Here is a 22,427-nt window from a genome sequence, read left to right as displayed (position 1 = left end):
GTTCTGAATTAAGGCATCGTCTAACCTACAGCGGCCTATCGATTAAACGGCAGTACAATGCCTGCCTCATTGAACCACCCAGGGTTGCAATAACACAAGAACTTTGTGCATCGCTGCTTGCGTAGACCATTACTTTTGTCTGTGGCTTCTACTAATTTAGCCTGTGAAACTTGAGCGAGATGAACTTGATAACAGAGGAGTTGCGAGGTAATTAAACAACGCCGTGCAGGGTTAAACACGGCATAACATAACTGTGGTACATATAATTATCCACTAAGAAAAGCAAGGCAAAGCAGTGTGCAATGACGCAGCAAGAACTGGGAAAAGATGAATGTTGATGACTCAGACAAACATCGGTTTTATCAGCGGCCATGCCAAAAAAAACGCAAGACTAATCAGATAGAAAAGTTATATGGCCACTGATAAATAAGACTGTCCACAAAAAATAAAATGAATAATTAATAGTAATATATTTAAAAAATCTGTACTATGTAAAATATAATAATAATAATAATAATAATAATAATAATAATAATAATAGTAATAATAATAATAACAATAATAATAATAATAATATGCATTAGGATTAGGGGTCTGATTATCGGCACCAATATTAAACATTTCGGTTATCGGTCATTTTCAAAACCGACTATTTAAATCGATAAGTTAAAAGCATTTAAATAAAGTTTTTGTTAGAGCCCATGGTATTCTTAATTTTGACATTAATTTTTATTTTTACACCAGAAATTATATACCAGTTCAAAATACTGCTTATCGGTCTACTTGATCTGTAAAAATCGGTATTGGCATCAGCCCTGAAAAACACATATTGGTCGACCCATAATATGTATACATAATAATTAAAATGTCAATTGGTGTAACCAAGAAAATAAACAAATAAAACACATTATATTATAATATAAATTATAAATTCAATAAAATATTAAATTAATATAATATTTTATAAAATCAAATAATTATATTATATTATATTATATTATATTATATTTTATATTATATTATATTATATTTTATATTATATTATATTGTATTACATTACATTACATTACATTACATTACCAAAATGATTTCAAACCAGATTTCCAAAATCATAAGAATTCCTGCATTTCAAAATCATAAGAATTTTATTCATTTTTAGAACACAAAATAAAGACATTTAATATATTAGCAGTTTTGTCAAACCACTGGAAGACCACTGAACCAAAACATTAAATGAATAAATGAATAAATGAATAAATGAATAAATGAATAAATAAATAAATAAATAAATAAATACATACATACATACATACATACATACATACATACTAAAGGTTTTTGGGTAATCTGTCCAATAAAGTTTCAATTTAATGTGGTCATGTGGTGTAACCAAGCAAAAAGTAATATTTTTCTCACATCTTGAATACATGCGAGTGTAAACATCTTAACTATTGAGTTTTAATTTAATTAATTTTTGAATCTAAAAAAAAAATACTAATTCATCAAAATAAGTGTTTTGTTCATGATTAAATCTTATGATTTACTCATGAATATCATTAAGCTTTTGGGCAAATCAAATTACGATGATCTAGCAAACTTACTGTTGGTTGCACCGCATGACATGGCGGAAAAGGCAGTTCTGTGAAGTAAGCCAATTTTTTTTTTTTTGTCTAGGAAATAACAGTAAAACATCATGGCAAACATTTTAATGATGCTTTTTTCCCTCATTACGATATCAGAAAAGTTGTACCACCCTGACATTTTTATTTAATGGCACCAAAAGTATGTAAGTACAAAATATAATTTAGATTTTTTTTTTTTTTAAGAAATCAAAAGCACAGTTGGCATATCAAAATCCCCCAGAATGAGCAACAGCAATAGTGACACGCACCTTAATATGCAATGGCAAGCATATCTAAATACGGGTGTCTGGAAAAGCGCAAGTCAATGAAGAATCTGCATTCACACTTTAACACTTTCTAAGTGGTCTGGAGAGTATTTGATAGGCCTGCTGAATGTCATTACCATGAGAGTGTGCATTCCAGAAGCACAAAAATCAGCCTGGGGTCCCCGGGGTGGAACATCTACACATATCCACACACCCCACTGCTCCGTGAGCAAGCACATCGCCTAGGTTATGCACATACAAGGGCACTGGGATGGCTCCAGGCTGCAGGAACTGAGGAATGTGGGTAAAATTCAGGGGGGATGGGTCAACTGCAGCTAACTGGAGCAATAGTGTGTCAGCGAAAGAGAAAAATAGAGAGGGCGACGAGAGAGGGAGAGCACGGACAGGCAAACTAGGAATGTAAAGCACAATAGGAAACCAAGAAGGGAATCTGGTGAAACAGATACAGGCCGCGGTTCACGCAGGGGTCGAGAGAAAAACATCTATTCACTGTCATCAGCAGCTTAAAAGTGCAGCGAAAGGTTCAGCTGATTAACACAGTACAGACAGTAATTCAGCAATTCTGTATTATTCAGTAAAAGATTAAGCTTACAGAATACTGCAGAGAAAAATTTCCAGCCAGAAAAATGTCTAGAAATTGACCAATTTTGCTTTATTCAAGAAAGACGCTGACAATGAAGATTGATTGTGTGTCCAATAAACAATACATAAAACAGTCTTTATGCTTTCTGACAATAACAATAATGAGACTACAAAAATACATATTCTACTGTTCAAAAATGTGTGGTCAGAGGACACTTTTCAGCAAGGAAGCATTAAATTATTCAAACGTGACAGTAAAGCCATTTATAATGTTACAAAAGATTTAAAGGGATAAGTTCACCCCAAAATGAACATTACCCGATGATTTAATCACCCTCAAGCCATCCTACGCGTATATGACTTTCTTCTTTCAGATGAATACAATCAGAGTTATATTAAAAAATGTTGTGGCTCCTCCAAGCTTTATAATGGCGGTGAACAGCTGTTGAGATTTTAAAGTCCAATAAAGTGCATCGATCCATCATAAAAAGTACTCCACACGGCTCTTTGGCATTAATAAAGACCTTCTGAAGTGATTTGATGCGTTTGTGTAAAGAAAATATCCAAATTTAAAACTTTATAAACCGTAATCTCTAGCTTTCACTAAGTGTCGTACGTGGATGACACAGAAGTGTGGAGGAAAGAGCAAAACAATACCAGTCATGAATCAGAAGTACAAAACGAGGATTTGTAAAGAAAAATGTCGGACGATTTCAGTATAAGCTTAGAAGAGCTAGAGATTACAGTTTATAAAGCTTTAAATATGGATATTTGTCTTACACAAACGCATCGGTTCACTTCAGAAGGCCTTTTTATGATGGATGGATGCACTTTATTGGACTTTAAAATCTCAACACCCATTCACTGCCATTATAAATCTTGGTAGAGCTAGTAGAGCTATTTTGTTAAATATACAGTTGAGGTCAAAACTTGCATGTTTATTTAGTACTGACCTAAATAAGATATTTCACATAAAAGACATTTACAGAGAAAATAATAGTTGAATTAATAAAAATGACCCTGTTCAAAAGTACTGTGTTATAACCTGAATGATTCACAGTGCTTTTTTTTTTTGTTTGTTTCTTTGTTTGTTTAGTGATAGTTGTTCATGAGTCCCTTGTTTGTCCTGAACAGTTAAACTGTCAACTGTTCTTCAGAAAAATCCTTCAGGTCCCACAAATTCTTTGGTTTTTCAACATTTTTGGGTATTTGAACCCTTTCCAACCATGACTGTATGTTTTTGAGATCCATATTTTCACGCTGAGGACAACTTAGGGATTCAAATGCAACTATTACAGAAGGTTCAAACACTCACTGATGCTCCAGAAGGAAACATGATGCATTAAGAGCCGGGGGGTGAAAACTTTTGGAATTTGAAGATCAGGGTAAATTTAAACTTATTGTGTCTTCTGGGAAACATGTAACTATTTTTTGTAGCCTCTGAAGGGCAGTACTAAATGAAAAAAAATATGATACTTAGGCAGAATAAGAAAAATGTACACAACTCCATTCTATTCAAAAGTTTTCACCCCCCGACTCTTAATGCATTGTTTCCTTCTGAAGCATCAGTGAGCGTTTGAACCTCCTGTAATAGTTGCACTTGAGTCCCTCAGTTGTCCTCAGTGTAAAAAAAGATGGATCTCAAAATCATATGGTCATTGCTGGAAAGGGTTCAAATACACAAAAATGCTGAAAAACCAAAGAATTTGTGGGACCTGAAGGATTTTTCTGAAGAACAGCAGGCAGTTTAACTGTTCAGGACAAACAATAGACTCATGAACAACAGCTGTGGATCATTCAGGTCACAACACAGTATTAAGAATCAAGCATATGTAAACTTTTGAATGGAGTCATTTTAATAACTGCAACTATTATTTATATGAAATATCTTATTCAGGTCAGTGCTACATAACAATAACACACATTTTGTATGATCCCTCTTATTCTGGTAAAATAATTAACATTTTGCAGATTTTGAAAGGGCAATGTAAACTTTTGACCTCAACTGTAATTCAACTGTATGCGTCTGAAAGAAGAAAGTCATACACACCTAGGATAGCTTGCGGGTGAGTAAATCATGAGGCAATTTTCCAGCTCACTCAGTAGATGACATTAGCTGATTATCCAAATGCCAGTAAATAGCAATGAAGTGCACTGCAACGGTTAAAATCTGGCTTTTCACACAGTAATTTTTAATATGCATGCAAACCCGTCACCCCGCACAGCCCTGGTGAAGTGTCTGCGAAAACATGGCCCTCTGCCCTGCCACTGCCATGCAGTCCCGCACTGCCAAAACTAGCGAAGCGCTAATGCATTCTAAAACAAGGGGAAAAAAAATAATATCACAGGCCTCCTACACTCCTCTCTAAAACACAAAGCCAAAAAAAACCTAATTTTCTGCACTTCACCCACATCCTCTCCATCCTCTATCAAGCAGACATACTCAAGACTGCCCATCGGCTCCATCATCATCCGATTCCACGCAGCGAAATAGTGGGATGGGATTTGGACGCTTAACTTCATTAGCTACGCCTCAGTCTGGGGCTCGTAGATTATGACTAATTAATCAGCTTACCGTGGCTTAAACACCACTACACAGAAAGGAAGAGCCTTATCTGTCAACACGCTAAAAAGATTTCACTCCCGTCATCTTTTCTTTCCTTAACATGCACGACACAAATTCCTCCTCTCCGCATCCTTTGTTGCCCAAAGATTAGCTTGACACACGCAAGCGGCTGCAACACAACCAGCTGGAATGGACGCTGTAACTTGGCTGAACGCTCGTGCCTCTGAGGCAGAGATGTGAGCCGTATTGTGTGCCGGAGGTGCTCTTGTATGCTATGATATGGTCTGTTAAGAAAGAAAGAGAACAAGGAATCAAGCCGCTTGGCTGAGAAACTATATGGGGACTTATGCAATCTGTGGGGTAGTTTCTTTCCCCCAAATTCAGATTTTATTTTTCCCCAAATTACATGTTTTAATGGCTGAATCAAATTGAAATTATCAGAAAGACGTCTAATCAATCGAAATTATAAAACTTTAACATAAAATTTATTTAGTATTTTTTCCATCCATATTTATTTATTTATTTATTTATTTCCATATTTTCCCCATGTTAATTTCTATGGATTCTGTTTTAATGATTTAATTTAAATTATGCAAAATCATCCAAAAAGATGTCCAAGCAATGTATTCACATTTTAACAAATAAAATGTGTCATATTTTTTCCCCAAATTCTTTTTTTTTTTTTTTTTTTTTTTCCCTTTTAGAAATTCCATGTAGGCTTATTTATTTATTTATTTACCTACATTTTTAAAGTTTAATTAAAACATCTAATCAATTCAATTTCTACTTTAACATAAAATAAATGTAACCTTTTTTGCATTTATTTTTTATTTTATTTATTTATTTATTTATTTATTCAAAATTCTGTTTTTATTTATATATTTTTTTTTTTAAATTTAGCATTTTCCCATTTTAATATTTACAGATTGTATTCTAATGACTTAATTAAAATTATCCAAAATCATCTCAAAATATGTCTAAGCAATGTATTCACATTATCTTAACAAATAAAGTATATCTTTTTTATTATTTATTTATTTATTTATTTATTTATTTAAGAAATTCTATGTGGTCTTATTTTTTTTATTTATTTATTTAATTTTTTGTCTGTCTGTCCATCCATCTATCATTTTTAAAGTTTAATTAAAATGCAGTTAATCAAAATGATGTCTAAGCAATTGAATTCATAAAAAAAATAACAATAACAAATAAAATGATTTTTTTCCTAATTTGATTATTTATTTTATTATCAAAACTTTAAATGTATCTTTGTTTTGTTGTTGGTGTTTTTCCAAAATTTCATTTTTATTTAGATTTTTTTATTCTGTATTTTCCCATTTTAAATTTTATTCATAAAATTATCATCATGAAACATGTCTAAGTATTTGCATAAAAAAGTAACAAATAAAATGATTTTTTAAAAAATTAATTAATTAATTTATTTATTTATCATCAAATTTTATTATGCAATTAGCAAAAAAGATGTCCAAGTAATTTAATTAAAAAAAGAACAAAAAAAAACAATAAAAGACATTTTATGTTATTGTTTTTTTTCTCTCTCTCTAATTTGAATTATTCTAGATCCCCTTCAGTTACTTTATAATAATGATAAAAATGTGTTGAATCAACAGTATTCACAAAAAAAAAAAATAAAATAAAATAATAAAATAAAATAAAATAAAATAATAATAATAATAATAATAATAATAATAATAATAATAATAATAATAATAATAATAACAGTGCCCTATAAAATGTGTTTTCTGTTTAAGAAATTCTGTGTTTTTCTGAATTCCGTGCATTACATTTAATAATAAATTTAGAAAACTGAAAAAAAGGGTAGGTAATTACAGTATATGAATGCGTAAAACATTTTAATTAATCTTTTAAAATGTGATCAAATTCATATACACAATTCCTTTAAGTTTTTGCCAAACAAAGTGCTACTCAAGAGAGGTTTACTGTTCAAATTAAAACAGATGAAAAATTGCGTAACTCCATTTTTGTGACTAGATTCAGCAATTCCTTTTGCGTTTTCCAAATCATGGAAATCCCAGGGCCAAAGACTCGAGTATGTGAGATGCAGAGCCATCTGAGTTCAGGACTGAATGAAGTTAACATACCAAAGACGTCAGCGAGCTCTAATGCTAATGCTAGACTAAGGTGGTATTTACACACAACAACAGGTGAATTCAAAAGACCCCGAGGCAGAATTGGTCTGTAATTAAATCAATTAAATGGGAGGCAGTAAAAGGTGCACCTTGCGACGGCGGAGGCGGGAAAGCGCTCTGTGTCTCTTGCGCCAGTTGTCGTCGTTTAACCCAGACGCATAATCATGACGGTTTTATGTCTCTGCTTCACGTTCTTTGACAGTGCCCTGTCATCGCTTCGGAGCCTGTTTGCAGCGCTAAGAGAGATTCCTCACTCTGAGGCGGGGCAAGGCGAGGTGAGGCACGCAGAGACCCCCCCAAACGCAAAAGCCATAGTGTTTCAAATAGGACGATACCCGTTGACATCACCCAACCCTGCTGAAACCAGGAGTAGCTGCTTCCTGTGAACCGGTTTGTCCGGTTCATCCACAAAAAATGAGAATAATACTTCCTACACCATCAGTGTTCGCTCTGTTTTACCCTATTATAGTGATCATGTAAGCCACTGAATCAGATAGGGAGCTACAGCGAGAGCTAAAATGAAACAGCTTCCTCGGTTCAGTGACATACAAGATAAAGAAATGGAAAAAAATACTTCAAAACACATGTGCCAAGTTTGCAAAATGTTGTTTATAGATTCATAAGACTTATATTTATATAATAACAATCACATTACTCATCTTTACTTATATGCTTTGCCATAAAAGAGTCAAACTTACTTTTTTTAACCAAAAAAAAAAAAAAATTCCATTTAATGTAAAATGTCAAGTAAAAGGAAGTCTCTGTTTCTTTTGCGTTATTAATATTGTACATTAGCGCTTTTGTATTATATATTCTGTTATTTAATTCATGTATATTGCATTATTTTAGTGTTGTGTGTTACCTTGTTTTGTCTTTGTTCAACCCTGAGCATGTCTATATATGATTAATTAACAATAATAATAATAATAATAATAATAATAATCAATATGCCATCCTGTAATACCTAAAAAATTACCACCATATTTTAACAGTACATTTTTGGCAGCCGCAACTGGCAGTTTTTACCATAAAATTGAACAACTTTTACCATATTTACCAAATTAAACAGACATTTTTTACAGTTTGTACACAAAATAAAATAAAATAATTTGATTTGTTATTGTTTTATGAATGCATCTGATAGACATCATAGACTTTTTGATAATTGTATTTTAATTTTATGTTAAAATAACATGAATAAATTGCTTAGACATATTTTGGAGTAATTTCGGATACTTTTAATTAAATCATTAAACAGAATCCATTAAAATTAAAATTGGAAAATACAGAATTTAAAAAAAATAATAATAAAAACAAAATAGAAAAAAACTTATTTTATGTTAAAGTTTTATAAATTCAAATGATTTTACATCTTTTTTGATAATTAAATGAATAATAATAATAATAATAAAATTAAAATCAAATTTAGCAAAAAAACAAAACTAAATCCATTTATTTATTTATTTATTTATTTATTTATTTATTAATTAAATCAATTGCTTAGACATCCTTTTTGATAACTGCATTTTAAACAAACCATTCTAAACAAATAAACTACTACTACTACTACTACTACTACTACTACTAAAATAAATTAAATTAAAATCAAATTGAGCAAAAAACAAAGCTAAATTTATTTATTTTTTTATTTTTATGAATTCAATTGCTTAGACTTCATTTTTGATAATTGCATTAATTAAACCATTCTAAATAAAAAACAAACAAACACACAAACAAACAAATAAAAAGTAAGGGCAATGTGACATTTCTGAATAAAAAAGAAATTTGGGAGAAATTGTGTGTTAAAATAATACAAATATATTTCTTAGACATCTTTTTGAATAATTTTGGATAATTGTAATTAAATAATTAAAACATTATACATCAAAATTAAAATGGAAACTGTATAGAATTATTTCATAAATATCATTATGTAGTATAATAATTTAAATAATGTTAAATAAATTGTGTAGACATCTGCTTTCATAATTTTGGATAATTGTAATTAAATCATTAAAATAGAAAAAGTATGTATTTATTTATTCATTTATTTCCCAAACTAATTTTTGGAATGAATTTAAAGTGAAAAGTAGTATTACTTCATAAATGTTATTACGGTGTATAATAATTTAAACTAAACTAGCCTTGTCACAAAAATGTTGAAGCATATAGCTTTTTCTTCAATATGATATCAAGACAGTCATATCCGCATGCCATTTTCACTTTGATGTCTTTCATTCAAAAAATTTAAAACAAACAAATCAATTAACCAGGCTACAAAAACTCTCTGACTCAATCAGTGATTCAGTCTGAATCATTTGAACAGCTCACTCACCGAGTGAATCGTTTTCAGTTGGCTTGAAAACAACCCTGAACTGCGCGTAATAACGCATTTTAATGCATTTTCGAATAAATGAGTCGGACAGGAGCTTAATTTACATCGACTGCCCTCAACAAATCACAAGACCGAGCAAACAAGGGTTTAAGATGATAGACGAGCAGGAATAGACTGAGGAAGGGAGGGAGAGAGGGAGAGAAAGCAAACAGGATCTGTAATAATTTGCACATTCATGCACCAGGGCTTATGCCAATTTGTCAGATCAGTGGACGGACGCTGAGCACAGTTCATCAATCTCGCTCCATTCCAGCGAAGACACAGCTCGGGGCGTCGAGCGAGACCCTCATAGACTCGCGCGCTCCGCCGGGCCTGCGGTCAACGCGTTCACAAACGGCACAGATGACGACACGAGAGAACCAAACAGAAGGAGAGAGAGAACATCAGATAAGAGGGGATTTGTCCTACCCTGCAACAGTAATTTACCAAACCGATTCTCCCGAAGCCCATCAGTCCAGATCTGTGTGAGATTAGATGACTCAGCCAGAGCCCGGCTTTAACACGGCCAATCGCAGGCCGCCTCTCTGCGCTGACTCTAGGCTACCTCTTCTAATCAAACTCATGAGAGACAGAGAGAAACAACCCACGAGATTAAACCGAACACCATTATTCTCATGTTTCCCTGTTGAGTGTGTGAGCTGAAGATCTGCTGTTTGTAACCGCTTGCGCTCGCACCTCTTCCTCTTTTGATCCCGGTTGCGTTTGTTGGTTTGTTTGTTTTCGTTGTTCCACCCCACAGGTAGTCAAGTACCCATAATGCCCATCAAAACCCATCTCCGCAATCCTCTCTGCGTGCAGGATTTCTGTCTCGCTTCATACATGAGATTACCTCCCTTTTTTTCCCCAGTCAATGTCAAATTCTTCCTGAGGCATAGAGTCGCACATTGACAAACAGATCTGGACATGTCGTTTCAAACAAAAAAGACCAGAAACCAGGCCCTCGGATGTTCCCAATAAGAGAAACTCGTTTTTGACATTTTCTGAGGAAAACGTGAGTGGCGCTTACCCACGCCGCTCGCTGTCGTGATTGCGAGCGTGTTGCTATGTTGGTACTGTGCTAGCAGGTTGCTCACTGGTAGTGTTAAGCAGTAGTGTCACAACAAGCAGTGAAGCTGGTAGATTAAACCATGTAGCATTTCAGAATGGAAGATTATCATTTTATGATGTGTATCTGAGTGAGATTATCAAAAAAAGGAAATAATTTAGGGGTGGAATGTAAAAAGGTGCAGGGTTTAAAGGCCTTACAACTATACAGAAAACTACAGCAGTTACTATTTCAGTTTCTAAACCAACAAACAATACAATTTATTAAAGATGCATGGTGCAGTAATATCATCTGGCAGTTTAAATGAAAATCTGACTTGATCAGACAAGATGTTCATGTCTTTCTTTCTTCAGTCGTAAAGAAATTATGTTTTTTGAGGAAAACATTTCAGCATTTTTCTCCATATCATGGACTGATATGGTGCCCCGATTTTGAACTTTCAAAATGCAGTTTAAATGCAGCTTCAAACGATCCCAAATGTGGTTGTAAATGATCTCAGCTGAGGAAAAAGGGTCTTATCTAGCGAAACAATTGGTTATTTTCATTAAAAAAAATACAATTTACATACTTTTTAATCTCATACGCTCGTCTTGTCTTGCTCTGCCTGAACTCTGTGTATTTTGGCTCAAGACAGTTACGGTATGTCGAAAAACAGCAATCATATTTTCTCCCTTAACTTCAAAAATCATTTCAAAATCATCCTACATCGCTGCAGAAGTACTGACAAAGTCTTTGCAAAGTGAACAAGCAAAGTGGTTAAACACCTTTAACAAAAAAGGTAAAACAGCGATATTGAGGGAGAACATGAGATGGGAGTTTTCCGACATACCTGAACTGTCATGAACTGGAACAAAAACAGTCTGGCAGAGACAAGACGAGACGAGACGAGCGCTTGACATTAAAAAGTATATAAGTTGTATTATTTTTATGAAAATAACCAATCGTTTTGCTAGATTAGACCCTTCTTTCTCGGCTGGGATTGTTTACAACCACATTTGGGATCGCTTGAAGCCGCATTTAAACTGCATTTTGGAAGTTCAAAATTGGGGCACCATAGGAGTCCATTATATGGAGAAAGGTTTTTTTTCAGCATTTTTCTCATTAGCCAAAAAAAGTGTAACAGCTAAAGCTATCGCTTCCAGGCTGGCAGTTCAAGGGAAAGGAGACCAGAGCCAGGCCCTTTTTTTTAATGGATGTCAATAGAGGAGAGGCTTTACCACGGTAAATAAACAGCTTTTTAGAGGAAACGGCATATCATTTAATGAATCGACAGCCTATCTGCTAATCTTCAACATGTTTGAGACTAAATAATACTTTTGGATTGAACTATTTTTAGAGGCCACAAAAAAATGCTGTTTTATAAGAGAAGTCACTGACTTTATGCGACAGGTGGGATTCAGCTTACGGCACTTCTCATTCATTTCTATGGTACCTGTAAACGCCGACTGAGTGTCGCACAACTCTGACTGAAATTCAGAGACGGCAATGCTGTAATGTGATTGTTATTAAGGGACACATTCTCCAATAGTAAGTAATACAGACCCTCTCGTCTCCCTACAGTAACCCAATCTCTGGCCCTATTCTAGAAAAGTGGGTGGGGAACAGGACTCGGAGCGTGGATTGTGAATCGTTTGATTTAGATAAGGATTTCAAATCTCATATTGCGAATGATTTGATTTGAATCATTCAATTTGCGAAATGATTCACAAACCCATTACAATCTAAATCAAACGATTTACGATACAAGCTCCAAATACCCGGTCTGAATCAAATGATTCGCAATACTCCATCCAACTGGAGCGCTTCAAAAAAAAGTTTGGTTTAACTGATTCAGAGTTTGGAAAAGCTCTGTTTCACCCATCACTACGTGCTTTTTAAAATCGTTAGTGACAAGTGACATTAAAATAAAAAAAATGAATAGCACTTTTAATTTGATCTGTTTTTTGCTAGTGAATCACTTGAAATGAATGGTCGAGTCACGAGTTTGAATCAATCAGAGCAGTTCCAGAGTAAATGACTTGAAATGAAATTGATTCGGTTTGTCTGTTCTTCTTTTCGCATCTTCAGCCATGTCAGTACTACTACTGGCTTAGCTCGATTGTTTTCTGACATTAACTGAAATAACTAAAAAGTATGATGGTTTTTTTTTTAACTGTGTGAATTTTTCGTGAAAAGAAATGTGCTTATTGACAAAATTACAAGTTTCCAGTTTAAAAACCTAATTAATAACGCAAAACAGGAATTAAAACAAATGGTAAACCTTTTACGATGTCCTTGTTACATGTTAAATTAATATAATAATATAATATACTATAAATAACTATAACTATAATAACTATACATATCATTAAAACAATAATAACAGTAAATTATGTATAACTACAAGCAACAAACTACAAACCAACAGTAAGTACATGTTGTTAATATTTAGTACTTAATTTGTATAAACACATACATATAATTACAATATATAGTATTATAAAAACACAACACTGTCAAGTAAAATATGTAAAGCACAGTAAATTTAAATTAAAATCAAAGTCGAGTTCAAATTAATAATAATAGCACATAAATAGTAGTCAAATAAGACAGAACCATGTCTCTGTGATATTCTGGTGCCCGGATGTGGATATGGTAATGGACAGGCATATATAATACAGTTGCCGACTGAGAAAAATAATAGCATGCCTCTCATCATTCATGACTATCGCTCAAATGCTGCAGGACGAGGTGCACTCTGAAACGACTAACACTTAGCATTCTGAAAACACATGGGCAATACAAGCGGTGATGCCTGCCTTAGCAAACACCACTAATAATTGACAAAGTGGGGTGCAAAGCAGCTGCACAGCCAGAGGAACGGAGGCATGACATCAGAGGCTGGTGATTTCCAGAAAAAACTGCCATGACGGCTGCAGCCTACATTCCAAAGGTCAAGGCATTGCAGCAAAGCCAAAGGTACATTTTTGTAAGCTTTGCCCATACCATAGGGAATGGTTAACAAACAAAAAGCCCACGCTCCCCCAGGGCCAAGACAGGATCCAAAAGCAAAACCACACAGATCCTGTGTCTGTCTTTTAGCGGTGACACATGAAAAAAACAACAAACAACAACAGCACACCAGGGTTGGTTTCCTCTCAGACTGCACTAAACTCAACACAGACTCGTTTCTCTCATTGACCTTATACTCGCCGAGGGCCAGATCATGGTTCTTCTCACCCCTGACCCTATGGAGAGAGAGAGAGAGCGAAGGGGGTTTTGGATTTGCTTGGGTAGATTTGCACAAAGCCTGCTCCATGGGACACCGCAGGAAATGCGAGATTACAGTGTGCTTTTGCATTCTCTCGAACATCCTTGTTTGTTTGGCTTACACAGAGGCTAGTCACAGATGTAATGAGGAGAAATGCATGTTGACAACACGTCTCAGAGTCTTCGCATGGTGACTCATCCAATCTGGATCGGTTATGTCAACAGACAAAGCGGGCAGCGAAGAGACCCGTCCCTCTTCTGCACGCCCCTCTTATTTTAGATCTTGTATCATACGCGCAGCATTGAAAAACAACAAGAGCCGGGCAGTACCGGACCGACTGCATTCCACCGCTAATGCGCTTTTACCTGACAAGGTACCTGCATTCCCCTGAAACTCATCATGTTGTTTCATCAAAACCACAAACTATCATTTTTCACTCTTAGACAGAGTCTCTTGACAACAGCGGAACCATGTTTTGAGTTCTAGGGTCAATGAGTGTCAAGGATAAGGAAAACTTTTTAAAAATGCATGAGTTGTAGTCCTCTTATACGCACGTCAAAGACCAACACAGAAGAGAAGAAACTATTGAATAAAGTCGTTATTTTTGTTTTCTTTGCACATAAAAAGTATTCTTGTAGCTTCATAAAATCAAGGTTGAACTACTGATGTCACATGGACTATTTTATCGATGTCCTTACTACCTTTCTGGGCCTTAAACGTCGTAGCTTTTGGGTTTCATCAAAAATATCTTAATTTATGTTTTGAAGATGAACGAAGGTCTTACAGGTTTGGAACGAAATGAGGGTGAGTAATTAATGACAGGATTTTCATTTTTGGGTGAACTATCCCTTTAAGTGTCATGTGGTGTAACCACCAGTGTTGTTAGTTTATTAAAATCAAATAATAATAATAAAAATAATAATAATTTTCCTTAAAATAAAATTTAATTTAATTTAATTTAATTTAATTTAATTTAAAACTAAAGCGATAATTAGAAATGTTGCCTTGGTAAGTAAATTAAATTTTCATTTCTTACGGGTTTAAAACGACATGAGGTAGTTATTAATGACAAAATTGTCATTTTTGGGTAAACAAACCCTTGTGTCAGGTGGCGTAACCACCAGAGTTGTTAGTTTAATAAACAAACAAAACAAAAACAAAATAAAATAAAATAAAATAGATATTATTTAAAAAAAAAAATGATTTAAAACTAAAGCAATAATTATAAATGTTGCCTTGGTAAATAAAAACAAAAACTGAAGTACTAATAGTACTAAAAAGCTTAAGTACTAATAGTACTAAACCTAGAACTAAAATAAATATACATGTAAAGCTACACAGAAATATTTATTTAAAAAAAGCAAATTAAAAAAACATGTTAAAAAATGGTTAAATTAAAATAAATAAATAAATAAATAAAAACAAAAAAAGCTTATTTAAAAAAGTAAATAATACAATAGTATATCAATTCCATAACACTGATAACCACCAAGATTAAAGTAACATAAATTATTCCTCACACAGTAAAACAAGTCAGTGTGCATCTTAAATGTTATTTTCAACTTCAAGCCTTTGAATATATTTTTCAAGGTAAAAAATATTTAGCAAATATCATTAAATATTAATTCATAAATCTCCTCGTTTCAGGGGAGTTGCACCACATGACATTTCACAACTTGACGTAACATTGCCTTCCCATTAAAAGATTAAATCATCAGATATTTTAAGAAACTTACTGACCTTGACACACAGCACTAAAGGTCTACAGGAGTCCTCTCTATGATATCATTTCCTGTTTTTGTGTTATGTTAGACCACATGACTGTTGGAAAGAAAAATAAATCACGGTAATCATTTGTAGGTTCCACTTCATTTTAAAGTCCAGTTCTCACTATTAACTAACAATAAACCAGGACTTTTGCCTCAATAAATTTAGGTTTACATGTTAAATGTTAAATTTAGGTACTGAGTAGGATTAAGGACGTAGAATTCGGTCATGTAGAATAAGTGATTTATAACTACTAACAAACAGCCAATATGCTAGTAATACGCAAGCTAATAAGCAAGTTAATAGCGAAAATTGGTCCCTATACTAAAGTGTACAAAAATGTAATTATTTCAAGAAGGCCTTGTCTTCCTTTATCCAGGGCAATTATCACTCTTGTCTTTTTAACTTAAAACTATAACGAATTGATCATAGAAGATGTGTATTTCTGCATAAATTAACAGATCAGGAGTTGTCATGCCATGTCATGGACCTTTTTCAACATTGGTTTTATCATCTTAGGGCATATTTTTAGACCCTCATTTCCCTCCTGAACAGTTTTTAATTTTGCCTGCACTTCACAGCTGATTCTCCAGATAAAGCTCAATCTCTAAGCCAACATAAAGCAAGGCCCTAAAAATTGATTCAAGTTACATATAGATCCACAAAAGCTGCAATAACTCTCCCGTCACATGTCTTAAAGTTAATAACTATTATTACAGTGGGAGTGAGGTTGAGAGCGCTCCTGACATTTAAAGTAATTGTTCTTCGTGGTCTAGTAGTCCCTGAAGCAAAGGTCGTGACGTTCCTATGTGTCGCCTTGGATCCTGACAAGCCATCTGCTTGACACCGAGGCCGTCTACAATCGTTTTTAAAAGCTACACTTGGAGCAAGAGATCAAAATATCAGAGACAGACGCCAAAGAAGCAACAAATCAACCCTTTGCTGTATAAAAGCAGCTAACATTTCCAAAAACTACGCAGATGTAGTGATACGACAGCTCTGGAGGTTTCCGTTTCTAGCCAGATTGCACAGATAACCGTTTAGCAACTGGAAGTAGAACTAAATAAACAAATCTATTCCCTCTTGTGAGAAGCCATATGGAAGTGCTGAAATAAAGTGAAAGCCCTTTTCCGCCAGCCTGAGAAGCACTTGACTCGCTGTCTCGTATGAATCTCATCCATCTTCCCCAGCCATGGCGCTGCTCGTTTTATAGCTCCTTTCCCACTTGCCGGCGATAGCACGGGCATCGTTGGCTAAGTGTGACCAAGATGACAAGCCATTGCAGGGGCGCTCGATAACGCCAGGCCCAGCACCTTTAAGCAACGCAGCACTTACTCACGAGCGAGCGCCCGGCACTACCGCCAGATAAGGAAAGAGCTGGCCAGATAAAAACGCTCCCAGATGGTTCTCTTATCACATGATGTAAGGAGATGTGTATGTCATTATGCAGCAAGACACACCTCAAAGAAGAACGACCAATACATTAGCATAACTATTTTCCACATTGTCATCAAGCCAAGTTTTGCCATTAAAATTTGACACCAGTGCTGTTATTGTTAACTAATAAAAATGTTTTTTGTTTATTGAAATGAAGGTGAAATAAAATAAAATACGATTTACAAAATGTACTGCTACCTAAAACCATTAGAAATCATTTTTCTTCAGTAAAACAAAACTGAAATAAAATAAAACAAAAAAATATTAGATGAAAAATAATTCAAAATAATTAAAAATGCAAGTCATAGTAATAAAATCAGTAAAACTGAAAAATAAATTAAAGCCATTAGAAATCATTTCCTTTAATGAAATAACGCTAAAAGAAACCCAAAAATATAAAAACAAAAAAAAATTAGATGAAATCGAAATAATTAGAAATGCAACTAACTGAAATAAATTAAGTTGAAGTCATAGTAAAATCACTAAACCTGAAATAAAATAAATTAAAGCTAAATATTGACTGCTAAATTAAACCATTAGAAATGATTTTCCTTCACTGAAATAAAGCTAAAAAAAAAAAATAAAAAAAAGTATGAAAACAAAATATTAGATAAAAATTAAGTCCAAATAATTAGAAATGCAACTCACTGAAATAAATTAAGTTGAAGTCATAGTAAAATCACTAAAACTGAAATAAAATAAATGAAAGCTAAATATTTACTGCTAACTAAAACCATCAGAAAAAAAAATTCCCCTCACTGAAATAAAGCTAAGAAAAAATAGAACAAAAACACTAAAAATATTAGATCATATAGAAAGAAATATTAGATTAGAAAAAAAAATCTAAATAATTACAAATGCAACTAACTGAAATAAATTAAGTTGATGTCATAGTAATACAATTACTTAAACTGAAATAAAAAAGTTAAAGCTAAATGGAAATTGTATGATAATTAAAACCATTAGAAATCGTTTTCCTTAAAAAAAAAAAAATTATATATATATATATATATATATATATATAAAATATATATATATATATATATATATATATATATATATATATATATATATATATATATATATATATAATATAATATAACATATATATATATATATATATATAAACAAATATTAGATAAATTAATTTAAAATAATTACAAATGCAACTAACTAAAATTAATTAGGTTAAAGTAATAAAATTACTAAAACTGAAATAAAAAGAAATTAAAGCTAAATAGAAATTGTGCTAATTAAAACCATTAGAAAAAAACAATAAATGAGATGAAAATTTGAAATAACTACAAATGCAACTAACTGAATATAAGACAAAAATATAAAAACATTAAACATACATGAAAGCTAAACAGAAATTTTAAGAAACAAACAAAAACTAATAACAAAAGCAAAAATATTATAATATTAAGGTTTTTTAATACTATAATATTATATAAACAATACTCAAAAAAACACTGCTTGAAATGTGATGCACAAATACCATTAACATCTTTAAATGTGGCTATTTAACAGCTAAAGGTTTTTTAAAATAATAATAAAATGGATATACTTGTGAACTATTCAGCTAATCTAGTCTGAAAATGAACAGGGCCTCTTTAAGACTAGTTAGTTCACCACTGTCTAGTTGATTTAGATATGTAGTTTATGTAATACTACAATTGCAGTAAATGAGTGGTCACATTGCCAAAATTTTGAGAGCAAAAATGGTCAGCCGTGTAATTATGTACAAACACATACAAAAGTAATTTTCTGTTGGTCAACGTGGCAAATTCACGCGGTCAAATTGCGAAATCTGCATGGGAAATCTTTCACCCTAACATGGATTCCTACTGAAATGACTGGATTTGGCTCTAAAATGATTCTGAACAACGCTAAATATCACTCTAGACAGTTTAGAGACCCATGCAACAGTTGTGTGTATTACTCAGTCTGCCTCTTCTCTTTCCAGCCCTAATTTTATTCAAACACTGTCTGCCTCCGAGGTCATTTAAAGACGGCCAATTGCTTCACTCCACCCTTGTGGTGACTAAATTCGCTCAGTAAGCACTGGGCAGTGTTAAAGGCCACTGCAATGGTAACGAAGTTTCTGCGAGCAGACAGCCTCATCTAACAGCTTCTGACAAGGTGCTGGCCTTCCGGCACCCTGGGCGCCTGCTGGAGTTTAAGCACAGACGTAAAGAGATGGGACGAGGGAAGTGAGATTAGAGCGCCGCTGCAAAACTCATGATAGCGTCATGCCTTCGCTCGTTCACACATTTGGGCATTTTCAAAGCCCCTTCTCTCATGACTGCTCATCTTCTCGTGATTAAACCTGCCATATCTAATTATACGTTACACTGCAACGACTCTCTCACTCCGTTTCTGCCTGGCAGGTGGAAGCGCATTTCAAATTGAAGCTGCAAAAGAGTTTCTAAATAGTAAATGTAATTTCTTTTTATCTGATGAAGTCATAATCAGGAAGGTTCACTTACGAGTGCCCGCCTTGTGCTCTCTGGAGCTTTACTTGACGTACAAGAGAGAGCACGATAAAGGAAAAATCTTTTCAAAATCAAGTTTTCTTGGAAGTTCTTAGGAATGTACTCTTTGAAAAGGTTTTACATTTTGGAAAAACTTCAATTCCATATTCAAGCAATGTTAAATGTTGTGCGGTGCAACCATTAATAAAACAATCAAAAACTAATAACATATTATTCTAATATGCCTATCAAGGATTCTTTGATAAATAAAAAGTTCAAAAGAGCAGCATTTATTTTAAATAATTTTATAACATTATAACATTCGTATAAAAACTATATTAGTATAAAATATTATGTTTAATGTTTAATATTTTTGGGGAATTGAGATACACTTTTTTTTTTTTTTTACATTTTTGTCAGGATTTTTTTGATAAATAAACAGTTCAAAAGAGCAGCATTTATTTTAAATAATTTTATAACATTATAACATTCGTATAAAAACTATATTAGTATAAAATATTATGTTTAATGTTTAATATTTTTGGGGAATTGAGATACACTTTTTTTTTTTTTTTACATTTTTGTCAGGATTTTTTTGATAAATAAAAAGTTCAAAAGAACAGCATTTATTTTATGAGATTTTTTCTAAAATTTTAAAATTTGTATAAAAAGTATATTAGTATAAAATTATTTAACATCACATTTTATGAATTTTATGTGTCCTTGCTGAATAAAGGTTGCTTTTTTTTAAATAGTTGTGCTTTTTAATATTTTTTTGTGGAAATTGTATACATTTTTAAAAGTTTTTGCCAGGATTCTTTGATTTAAAAAAAATGTTGAAGTTGAAGTTGAAATGTTGAATTTTTTATATAACATTATAAACTTTGTATAAAAAAAGTTAAGTATAAAATTCTTTAGTGTCACATTTCATGAATTTAATGTGTCCTTGCTGAATAAACATTTTAAATAGTTTAGATAAAGTTTAAATAGTAAATAGTTTAATATTTTTTGTGGAAATTGTATACATTTTTAAAAGTTTCGTCAGGATTATTTGATAAATAAAAAGTTCAAAAGAACAGCATTTATTTTAAAGAATTTTTAACATCATAATTTTTTTTAACATTATAAAATTTGGATAAAACAAAAAATTACATCATGAAATTTGTATAAAAACTATATTAGTATAAAATACTTTAGTGTCACATTTCATTAATGTAATGTGTCCTCGCTGAATAAAAATTAATTTTTCAAAAAAAAAAAATTGTATATTTTTATAAATACTATGAATTATTCATTTTTTTTTTTTTTTTTTTTTTTTAAATAAGAGCATTACTGACCTTGACAGAGTCATGCGAGTCTTTTATATTCTGCATTTTTCTGCATTTTGGTTGAACCACATGATTTTACTGGTCACACCAAATGACTTCAGGTAAAGGTTTTTTAAATGAAAAATAAAACATTAAGCCTACTTAAACTACTTTAGGTTTTCTTCAAGAATTACATACTTTTAATGACACTTTTTCAGTATTCTTCAAGTACACTTCAAGTATTTTGGTTGCATCATCCTGACATATGCAACTGTATAATACAGAAAATAAAATCATGCTCAATATAGAAGAGGTGTATTTAAGTAATTTAAGTATTTAAGTGTGAACTGCATTTTTATTATACATTTGTCTAAATTAACAGATCTGATAAAAATGAGCATCAAAGTCATAACCCATAAAATGGATGCCAAACGAAGCAAACATTTTAATTTTGATGATCCGTTAGCAAATTACAGCCGAAGGAACAGAGGTATGCAATAATGTTCATCCCCCACAGAGAGTCCTAACATCCAGCTAAGCCTTTTCATACGGCAGTCTACTAGCTCTTCTCTCCTTGTTTTTTCACTTACCCCCTACCAGGGGCATCTCTGGTTGACATCCTGCAGGAAACGGAGCACGGCTGAAGGAAAGAGGGGAATCCCAACAATCGCAAAGTAGCAACAAAAACTGCAAGGGCGACTCCAGAGGAAACGAAGGCTGAGAAGTCAAACAAAGAAGGGAGAGCGGAAAAAAAAACGTCTTTTTGGAAATCACATGCCGAGTGTTTTCTTCCCTATAATACCAACAGCAAACACTGCAGTCACCAAAACATGTCATAAAGCAAAAAACTGTGGCGAGTGGGAGGAGGCCATGGCGACGATCCACTCGTATTTCTCTGCCTCGGTGTGAACCAAACACTCACATACCCAAAGCCCAGAAATACAGACGCAAGGAGAAATAGCTTCAGTCTGGCGAGAGTCCGCCATGTCTGTGGGAGGTGAAATTCCTGAATGTTACAGAAAGTTCTTCCTGTGGGCCATCTTTGCTCGCTTTCTGCCTGTCTCTCTTTTAGTTTCCCAGATGCTCTCATCTGTAGGTAAAATGCTGAGTCACCGAGAGCTGCACTCAAGGCCACAGGAGTGGCTGGAGACCGCAGAGAGACTGATTATTGACAGAATGTACATTGCTGATCCGGACGAGCCAATGCTGTTTCTGGGAAAGGGTTGGGAGGCTGCTTTATGAATGTATAATGCTACCAAACCATTTCATAAGAGCTTTTGTACATCAATGCCTACACTTGGGCTGCATTCAAAATCATATACTTTCCTACTAGATAGTCGACAAAAAATAAAAAAAACTCTATAAGAAGTGTAGTTCATCCAAATTCACAGTATAAAACTGCAAACGAAAAGTTCCCAATTGACCTGCTATTTCTCTTTGAGATTCTGAAGTGCACATCCAGTGGACACTTCACTATCCCACGAGGCCACGGGAGAGGAGTTGTGAATGGCAGTGAAGCAAAGT

The 22,427-nt window shown here is 33.1% G+C and overlaps 1 protein-coding gene across 4 annotated transcripts in view; it reads right to left on the bottom strand.

Moving 5' to 3' along the window:
• The window catches only part of arhgap35a (Rho GTPase activating protein 35a), a 107,487-nt gene that overhangs the window by 74,720 nt on the left and 10,340 nt on the right, over window positions 1–22,427 (bottom strand). The window contains exon 2 of one of the 4 annotated variants that reach the window (XM_051129704.1): window positions 15,659–15,739. The exons of the other annotated variants lie outside the window; for them this stretch is intronic. The gene's annotated coding sequence lies outside the window, so the exon portion shown is untranslated. The remainder of the gene's footprint in view (window positions 1–15,658; window positions 15,740–22,427) is intronic. 4 annotated transcript variants of the gene reach the window in all.

This window comes from Labeo rohita, chromosome 15 (assembly GCF_022985175.1).
Source record: "Labeo rohita strain BAU-BD-2019 chromosome 15, IGBB_LRoh.1.0, whole genome shotgun sequence".
NCBI classification, from domain to species: domain Eukaryota; kingdom Metazoa; phylum Chordata; class Actinopteri; order Cypriniformes; family Cyprinidae; genus Labeo; species Labeo rohita.
This window is presented reverse-complemented; position numbering and strand designations above follow the sequence as displayed.